Source organism: Aedes albopictus, chromosome 2 (assembly GCF_035046485.1).
Source record: "Aedes albopictus strain Foshan chromosome 2, AalbF5, whole genome shotgun sequence".
In the NCBI taxonomy this organism is placed as follows: Eukaryota; Metazoa; Arthropoda; class Insecta; order Diptera; family Culicidae; genus Aedes; species Aedes albopictus.
Window position 1 is genome coordinate 506,289,656 of NC_085137.1, and position 13,222 is coordinate 506,302,877.

Here is a 13,222-nt window from a genome sequence, read left to right on the forward strand (position 1 = left end):
CAGACATCTCACTCTACGCAGGTCCCATCGTTTCCCTTTTTAACTCAATTAGCATTGGACGATTATGTTTTCGTGATGATGATTTTTATCGCATTTTGTCCCAAGTGATATGTCTGTTTGTCTGTGGTAACACGATGCTCCTATGTTCCATATTACCACAAACAATTATTTTCAGATTTGTTTGCGTTGAATTAACTACTGTGCTATATTCACGTTGCTAGCATTGAGATTGAAAACGAACTTATAAATTGAAAATATTATCCTCGTCTTTTCAGTACAAGTAGGTAGTTTTTAGTAAAATTGATATATAAGATGTGATGTTTCTTTTCCTGTTGCTAAATGTGTTTTGAAAATATAAACAAAATTTTCGTGAACAAAAGAAGTATTTCAGTCCAGATGGGTTGATACAGTTTATATATGGAACGATAATTTTCGGTCAGTTTTTACCCATTTTTAACATAAAAGTAATTAAGTGTGTAACATTTTTAAGACTTAATTTTACAATTAACAGTACCACCTTTGAAGCACTGTTTAATTTGTACGATTTTTTTTTGTATGTGCTCGCATAATCAATAATCATAGTTAACAAAAAAATAACAAAAAAAAATCAATTTTTCGGTCTTGGGCCAAAATGGCGCTCATCCGCAGCTATCCGCAGCTGGATTCGCGTTCCTCAGATACTGTAGACCCCATACTAAACTGTGGAGGCGGTCTCTTGAGACTGCTCGACCCTGCTTGTTAGATATAGACCAACTTAGGCAAAAAACGTTGCTTTTGTCAAAAATTACTCATTTTTTGCTAATTTCAATTAACCGTGTAACCCCAACAACACGCCCATTTTAAAGTTCAGACAATAACATTTCCATCGGTGGATTCAAATCCAAAATTAAACCGTTTTTTCACTGAGAAAACTGCATTTGTTTAAAATGCATTTTTTCTACAATTTTCACTATTTTTCTAAGTCTGATATCTGTGGCGCAATGAGTTTCCATCACAGAGGGCTGAAATTTTGGGAATCTAGGTTTGAACTATCTGGCTCTCAAATGGTGTATAAGACACGTCATTCAAAGCAAGTCAATTTTTCGATTTTTGGCCACCACTTTCCCCATAGTGAGGTGGTTGGTTAAACTGCGCTTCGGAAAGAGGCCGTCCACAACTACCTCCAACTTGTAAGGCCACATTTCAGCTGGTGTCGCTGGGCCCTTCATCTTCGCCATCACGACGCGTTAAGCTCGTCCCCAAGAATTGGCGTCTGCTTCTCTACACAGTTCGTTGTAGCAATTGATCTTGCACAGTGCAATCTCCCGCTTGAAAGCGGTCCGTGCATCGCGGAAAATTCCCTTGCGTTCCTCTCTACTCGCTTCAGATCTTGCACTTTGAAGTCGTCTTCTAGCTCTCAAGATAGACAGCTCGTAGGATGCTGATGCCCTCGCTACTGCTTCCGTTAGTTCCACAGCGATCATAGCGGAAGTGCCGCTGTCTGCCTGAAGTGCCTCGACAAAAAGCTTCTTGTCGATCTCCTTCGTTTTCCACTTCCTTTCGCAAGTCCTCCAGGTGCTCGACAGAGAGGAGATCCGCCGACCAGCGCTGAAGAAGGTCACGCCGACCGGGCTGCAGAACGTCGCGTCAATAATGGATTCTCGTCCGTCCTTACGGAGTGTACTCACGGAGCCTTCGTTGCACACTTTCACATTCAGCTTCGTTAAGGCTTCCAGCAGATAGTAACCCCTTGCGTTGGTCAGGCTACTTCTCCACTCCACCACCCAAGCGTTTCAGTCCCCGTCGATAACAACCAGCGCTCGTCCTATCAACTTATCAGGTCATAGATCCAACATCCGGTTTTATTGCTCAGGGATCCACCTCGGGGCGCATAGCAGCTGCACACAAAGACACCGTTGATCTTAGCGATAACAAAACTTCGTGATCGCTATCCACACTTCTTGTATGGAAAACCCGCCTGTAACTTGGATTGCCGCCATACTTGCTTTATCCGCCACCCAGTTACCGTTATCGAGAGGAACTCGATATGGCTCTGCAATTATTGCGACGTCGCACTTGGTTTCCGTTGTCGACCACCACAACAGTTGCTGTGCCGCATCGCAATGATTGAGATTCACTTGCATTATCTCCATCATTGTCATTGTTGGCCTGACTTCGCCTTCTTGTACATCGGATTTGCAGAACACACACCTCGATTGCTTCGTGCAGTCTCGAGCAACGTGGCCTCCGTGGTGCTTCCAAACGCTTTCCTTAACCGAATTTGCACCGGAACATCCAGTTTACACTGTTCGGTTAGTGCAAATCTCAGTTCTTCTTCTATCATGACCTCATCCAGATCCCCACACTCGATCACCGCCTCCTGTGAAAGAGCCCTGACGTTTACATCGCTGCCTAGGAATTTCGCAACGAGTTCCCTGTAAATAATCCAGGCTCTTGACAGCTGGATCTTTCTCTAGCTCGAAGATCATCTCGCCTTCCTGCGTGCGCCGTGCCTTAACCACGTTCTCACCCAACTGCTTCAGCTTCGGATCCTCCCTCACCTTACAGAGAAGCGCAGCTTACGTTGTTGTTTTGTCACTCGCTTCGACAATGAGGGCATCAGCCTTGATTTTCTTCCCTGGGGGCCGAAGTTTTTTTTTTTTTAATTAACGTTTTAAGGCAAGGTTTAAATAGCAGGCCTGTCTTAGCAAGAATTACATTTAGTCAGTCTAAGCTAAACAAAGCTAACAGTTCACAAAGTGACGAGTAAGAAATAGTTTAGAAGGAATCAAGTGATGCATTTCGCTTCATTATTGACCACTGTGCGTCGGAAGCAGCTTGTTTGGATAGAATTATGGATGCTCATTCACACGCTTGAACTGGTCGAGCCTGACGGCGGTGACGGCGTTATTGCACGTCTCAGACTGCTTGTTTGTTCCGATGATGCGAGAGTTTTAATTAGGAAAGTATTATATCCTCCCACTACTGACTGCTGCAGCACTCACTACTCGTTCAGTTCAGCCAGTAGTCAGCTCGAATCAAAGGATATCAACCAACGTGTAATCAGGTAAGAGGCGTAGGAAGCCCAGTGACAAGTGTTTGTTTCTGTAGGTCTGGTGAAAGGGTTTCATTCTGCCGTAGTCGTAAACAAGCCTAATGAAGCCAAGTTTATGCGGGGAATACAGATTGTACCTTCGAGGAATTCATGCGGAATTTCGGCCGGAAGAACATCTTGTTTTGCAGTTTAGCTGTGCATTACTGTAACAGGTTGGCACGAACGTTTCCAGTAACCTTGAACTTCTGGCTCTAATTAGTAGGAAAATGTCAGACACGAGTCTTCGTGTTCAAGACATTTACCAGTGTAAATAGTGGAACGAATCAGCTTATCGTTTGATTACATCTGAATACCTCAAATTGCGAACACTAAGTTGAGAATCAGGATTTTTTTTATTATTGAGTCATCCCGACAAGAAGCAATAGAACTGCCAATTCCAACAACTTGGTATCTCTCAGCTCGCTCCGAAAATCGAACAAAATACTATTGAGCCTCCGGCGGCTGATTCCTCTGAAGTGCAAATTGAGTCCAGGAATCATCGGTTCGACTGTGTTGCTACCTTAGAATCCACACGCGGAACGTTGCGTTGTTGGATGAATCCAATTAAAAAGTTTTATTTCCGAGAAGTAATTGAAATTGTGTCTACCCGACTCTGCCACTTGTCAGAGGTACGACTTAGCAGGAAAAAGATCACAAACAACAACAATCAGTAGAATCAAACAATTTGTCAAACAAATGCTTTTTTACTGATAGCGCGAAGTAAGTAGCAGACATTGTAAATATTTTTCTGCGAAACGCTCCTTCAGCTACTTCGGGCGTCGTTTTGGGGCAGCGAATTGCTACTGTAAAACTTGAATGATAGGTTTTCCTGGTGGGCGGTGATACGAGAGGGGACTCGAGGGAACAAATTGTCGTCGGATTTAATTAAGGTGGCTGTTGATTGGAATCGACAACAGGAATGCAGAGTTGTAGACGCTTTGAGATCGAGCTACTATCGAGGATGCGCAGTGGAAAGGGGCAAAAGTTTTCCTATCTCGATTGTGCGACGGACTTTTATGGTGGCTCTGGTGAAGGGTCCAATGGCAAGGATCGAATGCCAAAGTTGTAAAACAATTTCAACGCTCGGGATTTCCGACGATAGGATGTTTGACGAATGCTTGTTCTTGTTGAATAGTGGAGAGGATTTATGACAATTGATTTGGATTATTTATAAAAGCTTGGAAGGTTGTAGGAGATTACATCAAAATCATTTGCATAGACAATTTGAGCAACAGATCGCTTTGATTTTTACGCGCTGCTGTCTGAGTCATATCGACCCCAATTACTAACTAGTGTTAAACTTGATAATATTAAATAATGTGCTAACACCGTTTTCTATTTCTCCACCGCGAATTGTCAGCAGAATCTACCTTGCAGGGATACCAGATGATTTTTTGAAAAATCTGTATCACTATTTCCAAAAAATCTGTATCCCATACAAAATTTTAGTGAAACATCTGTATCCCATCCCAAAAAAAATAGCTCCTCTTGCTCAAAAATCTGTATTTCATATAAAACGAAATCTGTACGGATGCTCAAAAATCTGTAAATACAGATAAATCTGTGTATATGGCATCCCTGCTTGATACCTTGTTGACTACAAATAAACTTTACTTCAACGCCGTGCTTACGCTAGAATATCACCGTCGTCGGTTTTGGGCGAAGTTCCTCCAGTTTCCTCGAACGAGTAGAGAACGCAGATCTTCTTCAACAGCGTGCAGCCAGCGCGTTTGCGGTCTCCCACGAAGTCGCCGACCTCTACCTGGTTCCCTGCTGTATATTATCTTCGCTTTTCGTTCTTTCGACATACGTACTGTGTATCCAGGCCACTGAAGTCTTTTATACGTTTAAGTATATTATACGTTTCAAAATATTTGCGTCTTTGTCCACTTGGTATAACTCGTAATTCATGCATCTGCGCCACACTCCATTTTCTTGTTTCCCACCGAGAATTGTCCGCAGCGCTATGCGCTCAAAAAGTCCGAAAGCTTTTCGGTTCACCACCTTTAATGTCCACGCCCCGTGACCGTAGAGGGCAACCGGAATAATCAGCATCTCATGAATCTTGCAGTTATCTTCAGAGGAATTCCTGGGAGAATCCCCGGAAAATTTCCTGGAGTAATTATCGAAAAAAATCTTGGAAGAACCCACGGAGGAGTCCCTGGAGGAAGCTCCGGAGGAATTCCTGAAGGTATGCCAAGCGGAACACCTGCAGGAATTCCTGGAGGAATCGCTGGAGGAATCGCAGATTCCCGGGTGAAATTCCTTGAGGAATTCCAGGAAGAATCCTCGGAAGAATTCCTGGAGGAATCCCTGGAGGAATTTTTGAAGAAATCCCCGGAGAAGCTCCTATCCCTAGAGAAATTTCCGCAAAAAAGCTTGAGAAATTCCCGGAGGAATTCAAAGAGAAATTCTTGGCGAAATTCCCGGGAAAAATTCCCGAGGAATTCTTGAAAAAAAAAAACCCCGGAGGAGTTTTAGGAGGTTTTCTTGAAATAATCGCCGGAGGAATCTGGAGGATTCCCCAGAGGGCTTCGTGAAGGATTTCCTGAAGGATTTCCTGAACGAATTTCGAAGGATTTTTTTATCTGTATTAACGAGATTTTTAGCCCTAGGCTAGTTCATCTCGGGACCCACGCTTTACTTTCCTTCCGATGAAGAACTCACATTTTGTGAATTTGTCGGGAGTGGGATTTGAATCCAGGTCCTCGTCGTGATAATCAAGTGTTCTAGCCATCCCACGTGACTCTAGAGGGAATTCCTGGCGACAGCCCATTATAGAATTCCCGGCGGAGTACCCTGAAGGATTTGGCCGCAGCTCCCAGATGGAACTCCCGGTGGAATCCTCTGATAGGATTCCCACTGGAATCCCAAGAGTAAATTACTAGTGGAATGGCAAGAGCGAGTTCCCGGCTCCCCAGAAGAAGCTCATAACGGAATCCTCAGAGGGAACTCCTGGTGAAATCTTCACCGGAAGCTGCTGGCGAAATACTTACTTACTTTCAGTCCTGGGCACCCACGGATGGCCGAATTGAAAGATTTCCATCCTGGGCTAGGGGCGGGACAGCTCCTAATACCTCTGCTAATACTCGCTAATAAATATTAGATACCTAATCTTCAACCAAATTTGGAACGAAATTTCTGTAGTATGTCATGACTTTTCCAAATACAAAACTAAATTGACAGTAACGAATGTTGTCACTTGAGGCACCAACGATACCAGTCTAGAAACCAGTACGATTTGCTTTTCATTTAAATTACATAGATTTAGCATTTCTACAATACATACGGATCAATACGGACTCAGAGTAGTGCACTACAGTGAGCATCTTGCCAAGTAATTACAAAACCTTCACCCGATCCAGAAGCTTTAAGAATGGCTCCTGTACTAGTGCCAGATTTCTGTAACACAATACGAATGTAAATTGCCCAGCTGGATACAATGATTCCAAGAAAACAATTGAGTTCACTAAGTCTAGATTCACATGTGAAAATTGGGAGCAAACACTGCAAATCTCAGATCATCCCGTTCCTCCCAGGCGCACTCCCATGCACACACGCAAACTTGATCTGATAACACAACCAGGAGGAACGGAAGAAACCGAAGTCCACAACCGCCGCACCGCTCGAGCGATCTCTTGAGGGATACCATGATGTAGTGATCTAAAAATGCCCAGTTCAATCCAGTCATACTCATACTAGTTTGTTTTAAATTCACTATTACTTGTATCAAATTGCCAAAACTTCTGACATCTGTTTGCGATTGCGGTGCCTGGCAGTAGTCCGTTGTAGTACGCGTTGTACCGAGCATTGTACAGTACATGTCAACACATGAGTTTTTTTTTTTATCATGGCTTGCTTGTTTAAAATTCTCTCCAAGGCGGTATATTTCAGGATTAGTATTTCCTAATACCGCTAATACCACTAATTTTTATTGAAGCTGTCCCGCCCCTAGATCCTGGGCGATTGCTAGCCATCGCCTTGACCTGTGGCCAGGTCAAATTTCTGTCGACTTGCTTGATTTCGTTGTAGAGGCTGCGCCGCTATAAGCCTCTGGGTCTGTCTCTGCTGCGATGTCCTGCTGGGTTCCAATCCAACGCTTGCTTGCTTGCAGATTTCGTTTCTGCCCCTGCGTAGAGTGTGCCGACCCGTCTCCACTTTCGCTCCCGAGTTTCTGTCGCTATCGGCTGTTGATGACATCGACGATGGTGTTACACAATTGTGAGGCCACCATGCACGAATTATATACCGCACGCAGCTTTTGATGAAGACCTGCAGCCCTTGCGTGTGTTACGCTGATACACACCAGGTTTCACTGTCGTATAGCAGCACAGATTTCACGTTCGAGTTAAAAATTCGGATTTTGATGCGTCCACTGATCTGGTTGTTTTTCCAGACATTTCTTAAACTCGCAAAAGCAGCCCTCGCCTTCTTGATCCGTGCACCTAAAGCTGGAAGGGTTGACCGTGTTTACATCCAACGATTTGGTCTTGTTGACGTTGATGGTAAAACCTGCCGCTGAGGAGCGATTGGCAAGATCATCGAGCTTGTTCTGCATATCAGGCCGCCGTTGAGCTAGGAGAGCTACGTCATCAGTCAGTTCGAAGTCATTTAGGTACTCCATGGTAATGGGCTGCCACAGCAATCCACGATTTGGTTCACGGTCAATCGCGCCTACCAGGATCTCGTCGATTACGATGAGGAAGAGTAGCGGTGATAGTATACATTCTTGCCTCACTCCAGCAACTACCCTGATGGGATCGAACAAAACCCCGTTGTGCAGTACTCTGCACGAAAAGGACGATATTTTTTTCGGGGAGACCCTTGCGCCTGAGGGCTTCCCACATGTTTTCGTGATTGAGACGTTCGAAAGCTTTTTCGTAATCAATGAACACCAGGTAGAGAGACTCTTGGAATTCATTGATTTGCTCCAGAATGATACGGAGCGTGACAATATGGTCCACACAGGATCGTCCAGCACGGTATCCTGCTTGCTACCGTCGGAAGTTGAATCAAGTTGAAGTTGCATCAATCTTCTCCTGTATCCGGTTAAGGATCACTTTGCAGAAGACTTTGAGAACGATACACAGTAATATGATGCCCCGCCAATTGTCGCATACAGTCAGATCACCCTTTTTGGGTACCTTTACTAAGACGCCTTGCATCCAGTCGGCCGGAAATGTCCCGGTTTCCCATATGTTGCAGAATAATTGATGCAGTAGTTGTGCGGATACTACGGGGTCAGCTTTGAGCATCTCAGCTGATATGCGATCGACCCCTGGGGCCCTGTTCAATTTCATGCTACGTATGGCTGTTTCCATCTCCTGCACTGATGTAGCTTCTGTGTTGACACGGGTAATGCGTCGAACCCTTGGCGGATCATGCTGAAGTGTTGATGGCGTGGCCGACACTTAAAAAAAGTTTCCAAAGTGCTCGAGCCAGCGTTTCAACTGGTCAGCCGGGTCGGTCAGTAACTGTCCAGACATGTCTTTCACGGGCATCGTAGCATTCATCTTGGTCCCACTAAGGCGACGTGAGACATCGTAGAGGAGATGGATGTCGCCGGTGTTTGCGGCTTTCTCGCCTTTATCGGCTAGGGACAGGGAGTCCGCCCACGCTCTTTTGTCCCATCTACATGAGCGTTTCATTTCCTTCTCGAGAGCCGCTCGCTCTATCGCGGTTTTGGCGTTCCTTCGCTCCGCTATCTTCCTCCAGGTATCATCTGTGATCCACGGCTTTCTTCGGGTGCGTAGCTCACCCAAATTATTCTCGCCGGTGGCGTTGAAGGCCTTCTTGATGGTGCTCCATTGATCTTCGACGCTTCCACCTTCTGGAATATTCGCAGCACGGTTCTCTAGCTCCTCGTCGAAGGACTTATTCACCGCAGCATTTTCCAATCGGCGTGAATTGAACCGGTGCCCGATTTTCGCGCCGTCACTGGATCCTGGCAATGCGCAGTCGGATCTCGGTCGGAGGCAATGTCGGCGCTACGTTTGTTCCGTACATCAAGAAGGCTCCGTCTCCATTTTCGGCCGATGCAGATGTGGTCGATTTGATTTTTCGTGACGACATCACAGGAAACCCATGTCACTTTGTGCACTGGTCGATGAGGAGAGAGCGATCCCCCAATCACCATATCATTGTTGCCACAAAACTCTGAAAACAGCTCTCCGTTTTCGCTCATTTCTCCGACCACGACCATGACGTGCTCATAGTTCGAGTTGTTGGAATCAACCTTCTTGTTGAAGTCACCCATGAGGATCTTGATATCACCTTTCGGAATCTTGTCCACGAGAGAATTCCGTTGACTATAAAAATTCTCTTTATCTTGCAATTCGACAGCATCGGTTGATGCGTAACACTGGATCATGGTAAGGTTTCGTCGTTTCGAACCCGTGTTATGAATCTGGCTACAATTATCCTGTCATTAATAGGTTCCCACTTCATGAGCGCAGCATGTATGTGACTGCTAAGCAGGAAAACAACTCCACGGTGGTGAGGAGCATGATGACCTCGTAGGCCAGAGTATAGCAGAATTTGACCCGACGTCAATCTATGTTCTCCAAAGTTCGGTCAACGGACTTCGCTCAGTCCTACGATCTTAAGCTTCATACGGCATGCCTTATTGGCTAGTTGTGCCAGTTTACCATGCTGGGCTAGGGTTAATACATTCCAAGTTCCAATTCTTGTTCGTTGTTTCGCGCTAATAGTCGTTGCCGTTGAATCAGTTCATAATCTTTCATTTTCGGTTTCTGATACGTTTTTTTTGGGTTTCGGAAACAGTAGGTTGCTGTCCTAAGGCCCCCTCCCAAATAACATTCTGACCAATTAGTCTTGAAGAGGTTTTGAGAACCGTAATACAGCTTAATTCCTTTTATTTTGATTTTATGATGGTTCTAAAAACCTTCTTCTTCTTCTTCTTCTTCTTCTTGGCGTAACGTCCTCACTGGGACAAAGCCTGCTTCTCAGCTTAGTGTTCTATGAGCACTTCCACAGTTTTTAACTGAGAGCTTCCTCTGCCAATGACCATTTTGCATGTGTATATCGTGTGGCAGGCAGAGGTTCTAAAAACCTCTTCTAGTCTATTTGGCTGAAAAATGCTACTTGGGCTATCCAGCGTGGTGGGGCTGCCACTTTAGGTATAGCTTCCGGTGGAGGAGCATTTCATACTCAGCCGCTGGATGCCAGAACAGACGCTGTTTGAGCAGCACCTTCTTGGTGAACAGACGCTCGAGACGTACCTCCTCAATCTAGCTAAAGTCAGAAGCTTTCCTTTTCGACTCACCGTTTTGCTGGCGAAATCTTCAGTGGTAATTCTTTTCCAAATCTCCAGCGGAAATTCTTCAGACGGAATTCCTGACGGAGTCTCCAGAGGGAATTCCTGGTAGAAATTGCAGATAGAATCCCCAGACGGTACTCCTGGAGGAAATTCCCGGCGTATCAAAGTATTCCAGGATATTTTGGGGCGTTCCACGAGTTTTCAAAGGATTTTAGGGGTGTTGGGGCTCCAGATGCGACTGGCAACCCTAATCGGTCCATCAGGAGGTCTTTGAAAGATGAAGTCAGTTTACTGGCAGACGTAGGAGCAGTAGTGCCGAAAAAGTGCACTGGGAAAAAAATCTTTATTCCTTCTATGTGTCCGGGACATGGATTTTTGCAATGGGGGTAAACAAATGTTTTCCATTAGTGCGACTCATACTTTTGATGAGGCACCATACAGCAGCGACTCATACAATTTAGAGCACATACTATTCATGTGCTAATTTGCCTGCGTAATCGGGTATTGGTTGCATATACTTTGGATGTGGTTTGGCATATGGATATTTGCCATTAAGTATGAGGCAATTTTCCTGAGTGTGCTAGAAGCAGAGTTTTTAATTATAAAATTAGAAGGGTTTGAAACCTATATATTAGTGCGGAAGAAACACTGAAGATTGTAAGTGCATGTATGTTTAAGTAATTGAATTATACCCAATAAAATGTTTGTAGTTTAAGCTGATCATCATAAACGAAATCTTTGATCTGCTCTAAGACCTGTGTTGACGCCGCAACAAGGGGGTTTCACAAGGTCTCAGATGAACTTCACGGAGTTTTCGGAATAAGTTCCACGAAGGTTTCACGACGTTTTGGAAGAGTTTTAGGGGCAACAAGGGCTCTCAGGTCACTTACATTTAGGGGTTTTAGGATGATTTTCAGAAACGTATCAATCCGTTTCAAAGTAGCTCAGAACGTTTCAAGATGTTTCAGCAGGTTTTTGGTAGTCTGTTTCTATCAGAGTCCTGCAAAGAGTAAAACAAAATCTATTGAACTGTCAAATCAGCTATCTGTCGAGCAGGCCAGCAAAAATACACGCTCCCGTCAGAATACCCATTTTTTCATTGCTATCTCTGTCGCTCTTAAAGAGGCTCCAGTTCGGCAGCCCAACTCATAAATGGGTATTTTTCATTGGGGCCTCTTGAAGAGCGACAGACATAGCAATGAAAACAACAATGAAAAGAAATTGTATTTGCGGGACTCTGATAAAAACAGTCTTTACTTTTAGGGTACTACAGGGGCTCTTAAGCTTGTTCCATGGATGCTTTAGGGAGTGATTCAGGGCGTTTCAGAAGATTTAAGAGGAGTTCGAGGTGCGCAGGCTGTCGGGTCAGTTCTATGGGCGTTTTAGTGGAATTTTAAATAAGGTATTCAAATAAGGTTTCGAAAGTTTAAGAAGCGTTTCTAAGCGTGTCAGAGGCCCGTGTAGTGCCGGCTTAGAATAGCACTATGGACCCTCTGTTCCGGGGGTAAAAGCCCACCAAACAGGGAATTCCAATCCAAGGTGTCAGGCGACCCGTGTCGAGGGATGAATGGTTGAGGGGGTTTAAAACATGCTCGATCTTTAACGGAGCCCGTAACGTGGGCAGATCTCCCTTTTGAGTTGCGTTACGGAGTAAGATCTACCAAACTGAACCTTGGTGACATCAAACTTGTTAAGCTAGGGTAATGCGTTTTGGTAATAAGGATTCATGGTACAAAGCCCTTATTACCAATGACAGTTTCTAAAATTGCATATATTTTGCCTTACGGATAGTTAAAAGACTCGGTTTGTCGTCGCAGAGACTACACTTGATGTACGGAAAACAAACATGCTTCGCATATCTAATTGCGTAATAACCTACTAAGGACTGATAAGTACTGGTGATACAAGGACTCACGTGAATTCTTATTACCGAACACATTCTCTAATTTGACAGCATTTTGCAACTAGCCTAAAGCCCCGGGTTTTTCAATGTTGTCCTGGGACTAAACTAGAAGCAAGACATGGATGAAGCCAGAGTTCCGATGCATGGACAAATATCAGATCTAGCGCTTTGTTTTACTCAGAAATAGAATCGATTACGTGTGATAAAGGGAGCACTCTCGCTGGGATTTGTATCCCTGTGAAAACGGTACTTTTTCATCACATTCGAATTCTCGAACCTCTGAGGTAATAAAACAAAATCTGTACAGAAATCGATTCTCCATTGCCTCTCAATGACAATGGAGTAGTACGACATGCACTAAATACTAAGGATATGGGTATTGCCACAAAAGATCTAAATACTGGTCGCAGTGGCTCATCCGAACAGAAAAAAAGCGTGTCAGAGCGTTTCGGGAGATTTCGGAGGTGTTTTAGGGGAATTCAGAGCAAGGGTGGGAACACTCACTTGCAAAGAGTTACACTCACTTGCTGTTTTCTGAACTCAAAAGCGTGCAATCAAGAAACGATGTATGGACGACTTTTGCTTTATGGTTTTGTCTACAAGTTTGCCTAATTGAGTAGAGGTCGCACACGCATGCCAAAATCGCGAGGAAGCTGCGAAAGCAGCTCTCCACAAGGTAAATTACACTCACCTCGTGGAGAGTCGCTGTCACCGCTCTGTCACGACTTTGGTATGCGAGTGCGACCTCTACTCTTTTCGGCAAACTTTTAGACAAAACCACAAGGCACAAGTCGTCCATACTTCGTTTCTTGATTGCACTCTTCTGAGCTGAGAAAATAGCAAGTTAGTGTAACCAGGCTTGACAGAAACTTCCTCGTGAGAAAATTAGTAAGCGATTTTGGTGATTTTCTGAGGAGTGAAAATAAAAATCAGAAATCACAACGCAAATCCTCAACAGCACCGAGCG